We start from the raw sequence: 12,716 nt of genomic DNA, 5'->3' as shown, positions 1-12,716 counted from the left end.
AAGCTCCACAAGCTGCACAGCCAAAGGGAGACCCTTCTAGGATAAACTTAGCTTTGCAGGATCAGGCCCCACACAGCAACTCATGCATTGCATGACCCATGAACACAGACAACAGTGTGGTGATGGCCAGAGGGAAGAAGGGGCTGGGTGGCGGTGGGAAACGGTGAGGGTGGGGTGGGGACATCTGTAGTAGTGTCAACAATAAAAATAAAGTTTAAAAAGCCCTCCCTTCTTTATACCAATGAGAACCTCAGGCTTGAGCAGGAAGATGAGATAGTCTTTGAGACAGGAGTCCACCATTCTCCCAGGTCACATGGCACCTGAATACACCTCTTCCTTTGCATAAGCACCTGTCTCACAAGTTTGGCTTTCATTGCAGCAGGCAGGTGATCCTGCATTTCAGTTACAAAACCTGCATAATTTTATTAACCAGTGTCACCCCAATAAATTGAACAAATTAAAAAATATTTTAAATTATCCCTTTCTATCTTTATATACAAGTTATGGCTATTAGAGTCCACCCTCTAATTTGTTGTAGTCTGACTTATTTAATGATAATTTCCTTTTTAAGAGTTGAACCCATTTTCTTTTGAAACATCAAAATTCTAACACATTCCTAGTCTTGCGAGGTATAATAAAGTACTGTGCAGATCCATAATGTAAGTAGCTGATTAAATCAAGATATAAATTCATCAGAAATATAGTTTTTTCAATTTTTTATTGTATTTTTTCCATTGTCATTTAATCCCCTTGTATGCCCCTCCTCCTGCAATCCCCATGCCGTTGTCCATGTGCATGAGTCCTTTTTTCTTTTTACTCCATCTCTCCACCCCCTAACCACCCCCATCAATAATTGCCAATCTGTTCTCTGTATCTATTAGTCTATTTCAGCTTTCTTTGGTACTTTACTTTGTTCATTAGCTTCCACATATAAGTGAAATCATGTGATATGTCTTTCTCTGACTGGTTTATTTTACTTAACATAATGCTCTCCACTTCATCCATGCTGTCACAAAGGGTAAATTTTTCTTCTTTTTTTATGGCCAAGTAGTATCGCATTGTCTAAGTTCCCAGTAGTTATTTTACCCATTCATTTACTGATGGACCCTTGGGCTACTTCCATATCTTGGCAATTGTAAATGCTGCAATGGATATGGGGTGCTTATGTTCTTTCAAATTAGTGTTTTGGGTTTCTTTGGATAAATGTCCAGAAATGGTATCTCTGATTCAAAAGGCAGTTCCATTTTTAATTTTCTGAGGCATCTCCATACTGCTTCCCACAGCGGCTGCCCCAGTCTGCACTCCCACCAACAGTGCAGTAGGGTTCCCCTTTCTCCACATCTCATCAGCACTTGTTGTTTGTTGATTTATTGATGATGGCCACTATTTTTTTTCTCTATTTTTTAGAGAAATGTATGTTTAATGGGAAAGCTTACCACGTTCTAGCACCAGGCATGGCCTGGAGTTGGAGCAGCAGGGATGGGTAGGTGACTCCCACGTAGGCTCACGTGGTGAAGAAGACGGGGAAGGCGACCATCAAACAGAAGAGCCTCGTGGCCTCAGGCAAATAAACCCCAGAACGACATAGGAGAAGAGCTGCTGCTTGAGAGACAGGTTCCTGGCATAGCCAATGATCAAACTGCCAAACAATGTTCCAATTCCATCCCCTGAACCAGCCACACTCACTGTGACAGCCTAACGCCAATAAACTTGGCTGCTGTGTCAATGTCCCAGGAGGCAACCCTGGTCTGGAACTCCTGTCTGGCCACCAGAAGTAGGAGCTGCTATAGGAAGGCTCTTCAGATGGGATCTGTGGCCTGCTCAGGAAGGAGGCAGACAGAGGCCTGATTAGATCCCTGGTACAACAGCAGATCAGAGCTGAAGAAATGAGTTGTGCCTCGGTAGTCTGCACTCCCTCTGCCCTGCTGCCCTTGATCAGACCATGGTGCTCGCTCCCTCAAGGTAACTGACTCATGTCCCAGCTTTTCGATGACAGCCATTCTGACAGGTGTGAGGTGGTATCTCATTGTGATTTTCTTCTGCATCTCTCTGATGGCTAGTGATGTTGAGCATCTTTTCATATGCCTATTGGCCACCTGTATGTTCTCTCTGGAGAAGTGTTTGTTCAGGCCCTTTGCCCATTTTTTAATTCGGTTGTTTGTTTGTTTGGTTGGGTTTTTTTTTTTTTTTTTGGTGTTGAGTTTTGTAAGTCCTTTACAAATTTTGGGTTTTAACCCCTAACTCCTTATCACTTGCATTGGCAAATACCGTCTCCCATTCCATGGATTGTCATTTTATTTTGTTGATGGTCTCCTTTGTTGCTCAGATTTTTCTAGTTTGAAGAAATATAGTTTAATCTATCTCATTTAGCTATCTCAAGCTCTGTGATTAGGGAAGAATAACTAAAATTTCAATGACTTTGACAAAAGTATGTGTTGAAGACTTATTTTTATATTTATTATGCAATATGTTTCACTTTTGTTTTATAGCATCTTTTTATTTTCAGTTATATTGTGATTGCCAGGAGGATAATAATCTGAGCTCCTTGAACTAAGTTAGGTGAGTTGTCATATTTCCTATAACCAATTTGGAGTTGGAGGTAACACAAGACAGGAATATTAATTTACTTTTCACATTTCATTGCTGTGCCAAATTGAAACATAGATTTATGTAGCTATTCCTTGTATAGATCAATCTTAAGTATAATTAATCATAGAAAGCAAAGTTGCAAACAACTTAGTAAGTTACCCAATTGAATGAAAGACTGGTTTATGCTGCTCTTCCCAGAAAATTTCATGTCTTATCTAGGTTAACTGTCCTTTCTCCATTTTTATTTTCCAAATTGCTCTTTAAAGCTTTCACATTCTAGTATCTACATCATCGATTCAAGAGGTTTTAAGTAATATTTTCTAGGAACATCACTGTCATTTATTTAACATTTCCATATGCGAAGTTCTTATAGAAAGGCATATCATTATAACTGGTAATATTTTTTTTATAACTGGTAATATTTAATCTACTTATGCTATTAACAACAAAACAGAAAAATTAGGTCTTAAGAACTTTAAATATTAATCACAACACTAATCTTACTAAAGATATTCATGCTGCACACCTGATCAATATGTAATTATATATCCTCCTCAAATGCATGGGCTTCTCTAGTACATCATTTTCTGAAATGGTTGAGCCTGATTCCATTTTGAACCAGAAAGCATTTTATAAAACACATGCCACATGTTTTATAAAAGGAGCTTGCTCCTGTTACTAGCAGTTTGACAAGCATTTACCAAGATAATGACCTAAAAGACAGTTATTTGGTTCCCAAATTTAATGATACATCAATATATGTCTCTTCTTAGAATTCTAAAAAATTTTAAGAACTTCCTTAAACACGAAACTTCTACATTATTATGAAGGGATACATAAGTAAGATATAAAAGAATTATCAGATGTAAGTGACCATGACTGTGGTATTCTACAAGTAATTTTTACTTAGAAAAACAGTCACAGCAAAATTTACAAGCTCTTTAATAAATTAGATTTTGATTTATAAGAATTGAGGCCTTAGAACATGACTTTTTGTACATACCATTGTATTATTAAGACTATATATCACTTTTAAAACTTTTTTTGTTTTACCCACATGGACTGAACAAGCAAAAGAATCCATGAGTAAGTCATAATTTAATTTAATATAAAAGTGTTAATATTACTTTTAAGTAATGTGAAAGTGGAACATATCAGACCAACTTTGTTGACAGTAATGTGTGATACAAGTTATTTTATTTTATTTTATTTTATTTTTGGCTTCCAACAACAAAGGGTTATCTCTGTCTCTTTTTTTAACTCTACAATTAAATGAAATTTACTTTTTTTCTTCTTTTTTTCCCCTCTACCCAGTGACGCCCCTCCCCCAAGTTGCCCCCCCACTTAGTCCACGCCCTTTGGTTGTGCATATAGTTCTTCTCAACATCTTCCTGTGTACTCCATTCCTTCCTACTATGCTTCTTAATTCCTGTACTATCTCCCTCCATTTCCCCCCTTCCCCCTCCTTGCTGGCCTCCCCCCATAATGTTCCCCATACCTATAATTCTTTTCCCACTCTCGTTCCCTTAGTTTGCCTTTGTTTCAGTTCCCTAGCTTCTGTTGTTGGTGGTTGTGATACAGTTTTCATTTTAATGTTCATAGTTTTGACCCTCTGTCTCCTAAACAAGTCCCTTTAACATTTCATATAACAGTGGTTCGGATCTGATGAACTCCTTCAGTTTTACTTTGTCCTGAAAGCACTTTCTCTGCCCTTCTATTCTGAATGACAGCTTCACTGGATAGAGTAATTGTGGTTGTAGGTTTTTGCTTTTCATTACTTTGAATATTTCTTGCCAGTCCCTTCTTGCCTGCAGAGTTTCCCTTGAGAAATCAGCTGACAGTCTTATTGGGACCCCTTTGTACGTAATTCTCTTCTTCTCTCTTGCTGCTTTTAAGATTCTCTCTTTACCCTTAATTTTTGACATTTTGATTATTATGTGTCTTGGTGTGGTTCTCCCAGGGTCCAGTTTTTTTGGAACTCTCTGTGCTTCTTGGACCTATAAGTCTATTTCCTTCCCCAAGTTAGGGAAGTTCTGCTTCATTATTTTTTCACATAATTTTTTAAATTTCTAGTTCTTCTTCTTCACCTTCTGACAACCCTATGATTCAGATGTTGACCTGCTTATAGCTGTCCCATAGGTTTCTGAGCCTCTCCTCATTTTCCTCACTTCTCGTTTCCTCTTTCTGCACTGGTTGACTGTTCCTTCCCTATGTTCTGATTTGTTGATTTGACCCCTAGTTTCCTTTCCCTCACCACTAGTTTCTTTCCCTCACCACTAGTTTCTCTCCCTCACCACTAGTTTCTTTCCCTCACCACTAGTTTCATATGTGTTTTTGTTAATTTCAACAGGACTAGCCTTCATTCCTTCCCCGTCTTGTTTAAGATCTGCTGTTAGGTCTGTAAGCATTCGTATAACCAAAGCTCTGAACTGAGCCCCAGAAAAATTTCCTATCTGCTGGTCTGTTGGATTAGATATTTGCTGTCAGCTGCATCACCGGGATCTCTATCATGATCTCTGCTATCCTGGCAGTTTTGTGTTTACCTTTGCTTCCTGGCAGGGCTGTCACACCTCCTATGCTATAGGGGGCAGAGACCTGTGCACTCGTTACCACACTGTGGCATTTTGTGGGGGGGCAGGGGTCCAAAATGGATTCCTGCCATTCACTCTCTGCTGAGAGACCATCCCCAACCCCTCTGGGCCTCACAGTCCAAGGCAATGGGGGTCTGCCTTCCCTGGCATTGGAATCGTGAGCTGATGGGTTTGGTCTGCAGCTAGGGGTGCTCCCCAGGCCCTTCTCACCTCCCCTTGAATACGGGTGTCTGTGCTTACCACTGTCCTGCCACTGTCACTGCTGCTGCCTGTGTGGACAGCAAAGCTTGACCTCTCCTCCCCAGCTGCGCCCCTCCTACCTGTCCAGACGAGCACCACTTTTTTTATAACTTTATACATTGAACTTCCATGTAGCTTTATTTTCTGGAACTTCTGGTTATTTCTGGCTTTGCAGTAGTTGTATTCCTTCTTAGTTGTAGAGGGAGATGAAGCGTGTCAGTCTAGGCCTCCATCTTGGCCAGAAGTTATTTCATTCTTAAAGAGATGCACTTCAAGAATACTATGAGTCTGTGTTTATGTTATTAACTGTGTTTAGAAGCAAACTGTCAACTTATTAAAATGGCACTTGTCAAATGAAGGATATTCAGATTGATGTAAATTACTTAGAGGCAATACAAAAACTAAGAAAAATATCCTAAATATCAGTTTTTAAAATTATATATTCAAGCATTAATTTTAGGTATCCTTTATTGGAGTATGATGGATTAACAAACTTTCAAGTCATTTATAGATTTAAAACTAAATATAGTTATTTATTTACTCTCAATCATGCATAGTATATGTTTTACACCCCCACCCCCCATGAAAGTCTCTACATTTTTCTCTATTGGACCTTCTAGGATGCATGACTAAGCATATAGTCCTTTCAACTGAGAAACCATGGCAAAAGTGAGTTCACCTTTCTTTTAAGGTCCCACATGATACTACTTTTAAAATATTATACAAGAGAATTCAGTTTCATTTTTAAGGCATGACATGTTTAACTACAAAGGTTTGTTTTTTGTTTTAACCTTAATGGTTGTTTTTCTCAATGAACAGAATTGTTCAAGTACAGCAGAACAAGACTGGTTACAGCTGTTCAAGAATATTGTTGGGGTCCGGGTTACTTCTTTCGTCTTCCCCAGCCAACACTAACATATGGCTTTTATTCACACCACTCCAAGATGTCTGCTGTACTACCAGGACACACAGGAAGGATTTTACTAAGTTATGTATTTATATTATTGGCCAAGTAAGTTTTTAAATAGCAATAAGTTCTCTGAAGGAAAATAAAACAATATGGTAAGTAGGAATGGGAGATTAAATTTGAATTGGATAGCTTTATGAGTTTTTGTGAATCTGACATGGTTCCATAAAGGTAGGTAATTATTGAATTACAAGGAGGCTTCCATATAGTTACAGGAAGAAAAAGCATTTTTTAAAAAAGACAATAGAACTTGAGTGTGTGTGTGTGTGTGTGTGTGTGCATACTAGCTATTTATATAATACATATATGTAATATTATCTTAACCTTTTATTTCTAGGAATAATAAAAATAATAACTACATAAAATAAATATCACGCTTAGTTATTTTATGTGAGATTGACATAAACATGTAGGACACCCATTTAAATTTGAATTCCAGATGAACAATGAGTCACATTTTTACTAAATAAATGTTTCAAATATTGCATCAGAAATATAAACATAAAATGATTCATGGAGTTCCAAAATGACAGCGGAGTAGGTGGAAGTTATACTCACCTACTCCCACATCCAAAATGGAATTACAACTAAATTATAGAATAATCAATCTGAATAACCAACTGAAGACTAGCTGAACAGAAGTCTTATAACAAAAGATTTATAGAGAAGCTACACTGAAGTTGTAGGAAGGGAAAAGACACAAAAAGTGCTGACCAAGTTCCCATGTGCAGTGGTTGAAAATTTTGTAGTGTAGTGATACTACAAAGAAAGAAAATTATAGGTCAATACCCCTAATGAACATAGATGAAAACATTCTCAAAATAATGTTAGCAAATTGAATCCAGCAATACATTTAAAAGATCATATATCACAATCAAGTGGAATTTATTCTGGGGATGGAAGGTTGGTACAATATCCATAAATCAATATTGTGATACACCACATAAACAAAATGAATGATAAAAATCATATGATAGATACAGAAAAGGCATCTGACAAAATCCAGCACCTATTTACGATAACTCTCAGCAAATAGACAGAACATACATCAACATAATAAAGAACATATATGACATACCCACAGCCAACATCATACTCAATGGGGAAAAGTTGAAAGCATTTCCCTTCAAATTAGAAACAAGACAGGGATGTTCCATTTTACCACTCATATTCAACATGGTAATGGAAGTTCTAGCAACAGAAGTCAGATAAGAATTGGAAATAAAAGGCATTCAAATTAGAAAGGAAGAGGCAAATCTATTGTCATTTGCATATGACATAATACTGTATATAGAGAACTCTCAGGATTCCAACAAAAACTACTAGAATTAATAAATGAATTTAGTAAAGTAGCAGGATAAAAAATTAATATTCAGAAATTGGTTGTATTTTTAGATATCAATAATAAATTATCAGAAAGGGAATCTAAGAAAACAATCCCATTTACAATTGCATCAAAAAATAAAATACCTAAGAATAAATTTAACCAAGGAGGTAAAAAAATACACCCCGCAAAATAAAAAGATTCTATAAAAAGAAATGGAAAAAGACACAAAAATGAGAACATCTATCATGTACCATTGATAAGGTGACTTAACATCATTAAAATATCCGTAAGACTTAAAGCAATCTATAGATTTAATGCAATTCTTATAAAACTATCAGTGGTGTATTTCACAACACTAAAATAATCCAAAAATGTATACGGAACCACAAAAGACCCCAAATAGCCACAGCAATGTTGAGAAAGAAGAACAGAGTTGGAGAAATTATGCCATCTTATACCAAACTATACTATAAAATCATAGTTATCAAAACAATATGGTACTGGCATAAATACAAATACATAGATCAATGGAACAGAATAGGGAGCCCAGAAATAAATCCACACCTATATGGTTAATCAATATTTGACAGAGGAGTCAAGAGCATACAATAAGGGAAAGAAAGTATATTCAATAAATGGTGCTGTGAATATCAAATATGCCCTGGCTGGTTTGGCTCAGTGGATTGAGCGTCGGCCTGCGAGCTAAGTGTCGCTGGTTCGATCTTCCAGTCAGGGCACATCAGAGAAGGAAAACTCTGATTCCAAAAAACCTCCGCTGCCTTGCGGCATACCTCTTCAGGGGAAAGGCTAAGGGAGTAAACCCCGACAGAAAATCCGGAGCCGGAGTCCCTAAGGCGGTTTGACGTTGTAGTCAACACCGGCAACTCCTGCGGCGCACCTGAAGCCAAGCTGTATTGACTCCGTCTTTCCCTTGGACCCTTCAGCTGCGAAGAGAGGGGGGGTCTGCTGCATGGGCAACAGCAGACCCTCCATATCACCCTGCCCAGGCTCTGTAGCTTCAGCGTCATCACAAGATGTCGATTCAACACGGGAGGAGACAGATACCATGTCACTCCCGAGTCGGACTGCACAGCCATTCTCGGCGGTGCAGATAGACTCTTAAGAAGCTACACCATTGTCTCTCGAGACGGACGGCTGCCGAGGACAAATATCAAATATGCAAAAAATAAAACTAGACTACCTGCTTGTACTATATACAAGATAAAAACACACTAATGATTAAATAGTTAAATCTATGACTTAAAACTAGAAAACTCATAAAAGAAAAAATAGGCAGTAAAGCCTCCAACATTTCTCTTACTAATATATTTTCTGATATATTGTTACTGAACAGCAAGTGGGGTCCTGCTGCCCAACCCCTCTAGGCAAAATTCCGGAGGCAAAGTTTTGGTGTTAAGTGTCACGAGTATATGTTCATGATCTAGTCTTTTCTATAAGTCAGCTGGGCAGTGCCTCGGCTCACTGCCTACTGAGCACCCGGCACCGAGGAGCAGACAAGAGTCACACACAGTAACTGTGCTCTTCACTCAGCTTTCATTGATGCGGGTTCACTCAAGGTAGGACATCAGCATGTATTAATATCCTACTCACACTTTACAGTCTAAGAGAATTCACACACACACACACACACACACACAGCGCAATCAGTGGGGGATAATGAACCCGAGTCCCAGAGTCTCTGTCTGCAGGTCCGGGAGACAGCACGATGGGCAGAGGACATGTCAGTGTCCTGCAGGGAAGTATCTCTGGAGCCAGGTGGGCAGCAGGGCAGATGAGAACCTCCATCCAGCAGGGCAGAGCCTCCAGCAGCTGGTGCCAAGGGAGGTCAGAATGGCATGGAGCAGTGCTCTGGTGTGTGGAGCTCGGCTGTCTCAGTCGTGGTCTGGAGCCTGCCTCAGTTCTACCTGGGAAGTGGGGTACTCCACCCTTCTGGGTCCTTTTGATAAATGTCTTGGCACCCCTGATGGCAAGTGTGGGATTTATCCAGGTGCCCATGGGTGGTACATGGTTCTGTTTGCCACCCAGGATGGCAAGAGTGGAATTTCCCCAGGAGCCTATGGCTGTCCCTCTCTGCAGACATGGCCATTCTCATCACATGGGCACATAGCTTAGTTGTGTTTCCTTGCCATACATGTCTGTTCTGACCACATGGGTAGATATCTTAAGTATATCCCCTTGCCAGATGTGTCTACAGTGAGATCTCAGGTAGTTTCCCTCTTGAAACAAAGTGTCATGGCTGAGTGACAGCCATTTTAGTTGACAGGAGTGACTCCACTTTGTTTTATATACTTTATGCTGTCTTGATCTGACCAATGTCATTTTATTAGTTCTGCTGTCCACATAAAGGAAAGGAGTCTTTATTCAAAAGCAGTGACTTAAGCTTATCAGTTAAGGCTAAACTCTTGGGTTCTCCTAACCTTTTCCCCTGTTAGTTTCTACAGGATTAGTTTGCAAACTAAAACACCATAATACACAAAAGCTACACAATTCTGAAAGAATGGAAGGCTTCTGCCTCAGAACCTGTCCCCTAGACCACCCCCAAAATACACCTGCCATCCTCTGCCAGGCCAGCATGAACCTAGGCTGTGCCCAGAGTTCCTTCCATACAAAATACCATTCCCTGGGAAATGCAGGCAGCTGCAGCATGGTCATCTGGGCATCCTTGAGGAAGAAGGGAGCCCAGGAGCCAGGGAACCTAAGCCTGAGCCCAAGCCTGAGCCCAAGCCTGAGCCTGAGCCTGAGAGAGCCAGCTCAGGAGCCAGAAAAGCTCAGGAGCTGAAAAACCTGCCCTCTTTTTATTTCCATTGGCTCTGGAGTCATCGACTTCTCAGCCAACCCCATCCTATACTGCTTTCCATTGCTTCAGCAACCTCCTCTATGGCTCCTCCTACTCCTCTCCAGTGACCTTAACCAGATCTCTCTATCAATATCTCTTCTAAAAAGGGAAACAAAATAAAAATAAACAAATGGGACTACACTGATTAATTGTTTTTGCACAGCAAAGGAGACTATCAACAAAATGAAAAGATAACTTAAGAGTGAGAGAACATTTTTGTCAATGATACATCCCATAAGGAGTTAATGACCAAAGTTTATAAAAAACTCATACAACTCAAGAGAAAAAAAAATCCAATTTAAAAATGGGGAGAGAACCTGCATAGACAAAGATGGCCAAAAGACATATGAAAAGATGCTTAATGTCACTAAGTGTCAGAAATTGCAAATAAAAACCACAATGAGATCCCACCTCACACCTGTCAGAATGGCCATCATCAACAAATCAACAAACAACAAGTGCTGGCGAGGATGTGGAGAGATGGGAACCCTACTGCACTGTTGGTGGGAATGCAGACTGGGGCAGCCACTGTGGGAAACAGTATGGAACTCCCTCAAAAAACTAAAAATGGAACTGCCTTTTGATCCAGCAATTCCATTGCTAGGATTATATCTGAAGAATCCTGAAACCCCAATTCAAAAGTCTATGCACCTCTATGTTCATTGTAGCATATTTAAAATATATGGTAGCAACACAAGTGCCCATCAATATTGAGTGATCAACAAGATGTGATACATATATATAATAGAATGGACCTGGAGGGTATTATGCTGGGTAAAATAAGTAAGAGAAAGACAAATACAATATAATTTCACTTATATATGGAACCTAAAGAAAATAAAAGTGCCTAGCATATAGTTTGTTCTACCCACTACATATAAATTACTTAATAAATTGCCATTTGTATTGTTTTCAATATTTCTGAATATGTTCATTTGATTGTATTAATCAGTGACAAGTTTGATGGCAAACAGTTTTTGGTGTCTACGGTCACTATAATAGTATAGAGATACAAGCTTACCAAATCTACTCAGACAGAAGCCTAATTTCTCCTTCACTCAAGAGTTCTGAGAATTTCAAGCTTCTCAGGAGACTACCTATGCCAAAGTCTAGAGGATTATTCTTGAAAAAAAGAAAAAGAAATAAAATGTTACTAGGTGTTGTCTAAAAAGAAACGATATGCTTTCTAAACTGGTTTCTCTTCAGGAATATGTATTGAATTCTTTAGTTTTAAAGCATATTCGTTTCCAGCCAGAGGTTTCAGCCCGATGTCATATGGTGACTTTAGTTCTGTTTTTCTTTTCTTGTTTTCCATCTCTTCCGAACTGTCAGTGTTTTCATCAGGATTCAGAAGAAACCTGCAATGGGAGCCTGAAATGCTGAACGCCTGGGGTAAAACAGAATATAACAAATAAGTGCAGCTAAAAATTCTGGGAAATAGATGTTCTTAGTCTCCGACTGTTTCCTGTGTTCTAGTTAGGAATACGTTACAAGTATTGATTTTTTTTTGAGGTGCTGTTTTCAGCTTAAGGGAGAACTAGAACAGGAGAAGCTATGTTACACGGTGTAGTAACAGAAATTCAGGGAAGTAAAATGAGCAAGGAGTGACTTACTGTCAGAATTTGTCCATACCTCAAAGCAGAACTTGTAGGACTCTCGCATGCTCTCAACAATATATGAAAAGTTTCACTTTTACATTCATTTGAGAATTAGAGCATAATAATGAAGCTATTAAAGAATCATCATCAGCACCCACCCCGACCCCAAATAAAAACCAGAGTACACAATTTCGCCATAATCTTCAGGAAGAGTAGATTTGTAGCAAAAATGGAAAGAAATGAAAGATCATTTAGTTACAGCAGATGAGGATTGTGTACTGTGGCTAATAATGCAGAAAATTCAATTTGAGTTAATTCAACTTATTAGTGAATATAGTCTTATACAGAAATAATTGAAACCTTTGAATCATCAGAAACTTATAAAAGTAGAAATATAAACCTTCCCCCAAAGAAAGAAATATGTCTCATATTGGAATTTTACAATTGCACTTAAATAAATATTATTCTGGTTTATTATTCCATGAGGGTGTATTTCTATCTGATAATATTATACGACTAGAAAAAAGTAGTAACTTTTTCTCATTTG

At 38.7% G+C, this 12,716-nt stretch overlaps 1 pseudogene; it reads right to left on the bottom strand.

Moving 5' to 3' along the window:
* Positions 1–1,504: 1,504 nt before the first annotated feature.
* Positions 1,505–12,233, bottom strand: LOC149990349 (ATP synthase F(0) complex subunit C1, mitochondrial pseudogene; annotated as a pseudogene).
* Positions 12,234–12,716: the final 483 nt, after the last annotated feature.

Source organism: Furipterus horrens, unplaced genomic scaffold (assembly GCF_987537825.1).
Source record: "Furipterus horrens unplaced genomic scaffold, mFurHor1.1.pri manual_scaffold_17, whole genome shotgun sequence".
Taxonomy (NCBI): Eukaryota; Metazoa; Chordata; class Mammalia; order Chiroptera; family Furipteridae; genus Furipterus; species Furipterus horrens.
The sequence above is the reverse complement of the archived record's forward strand: the minus strand, read 5'-3'. Positions and strand labels throughout refer to the sequence as shown.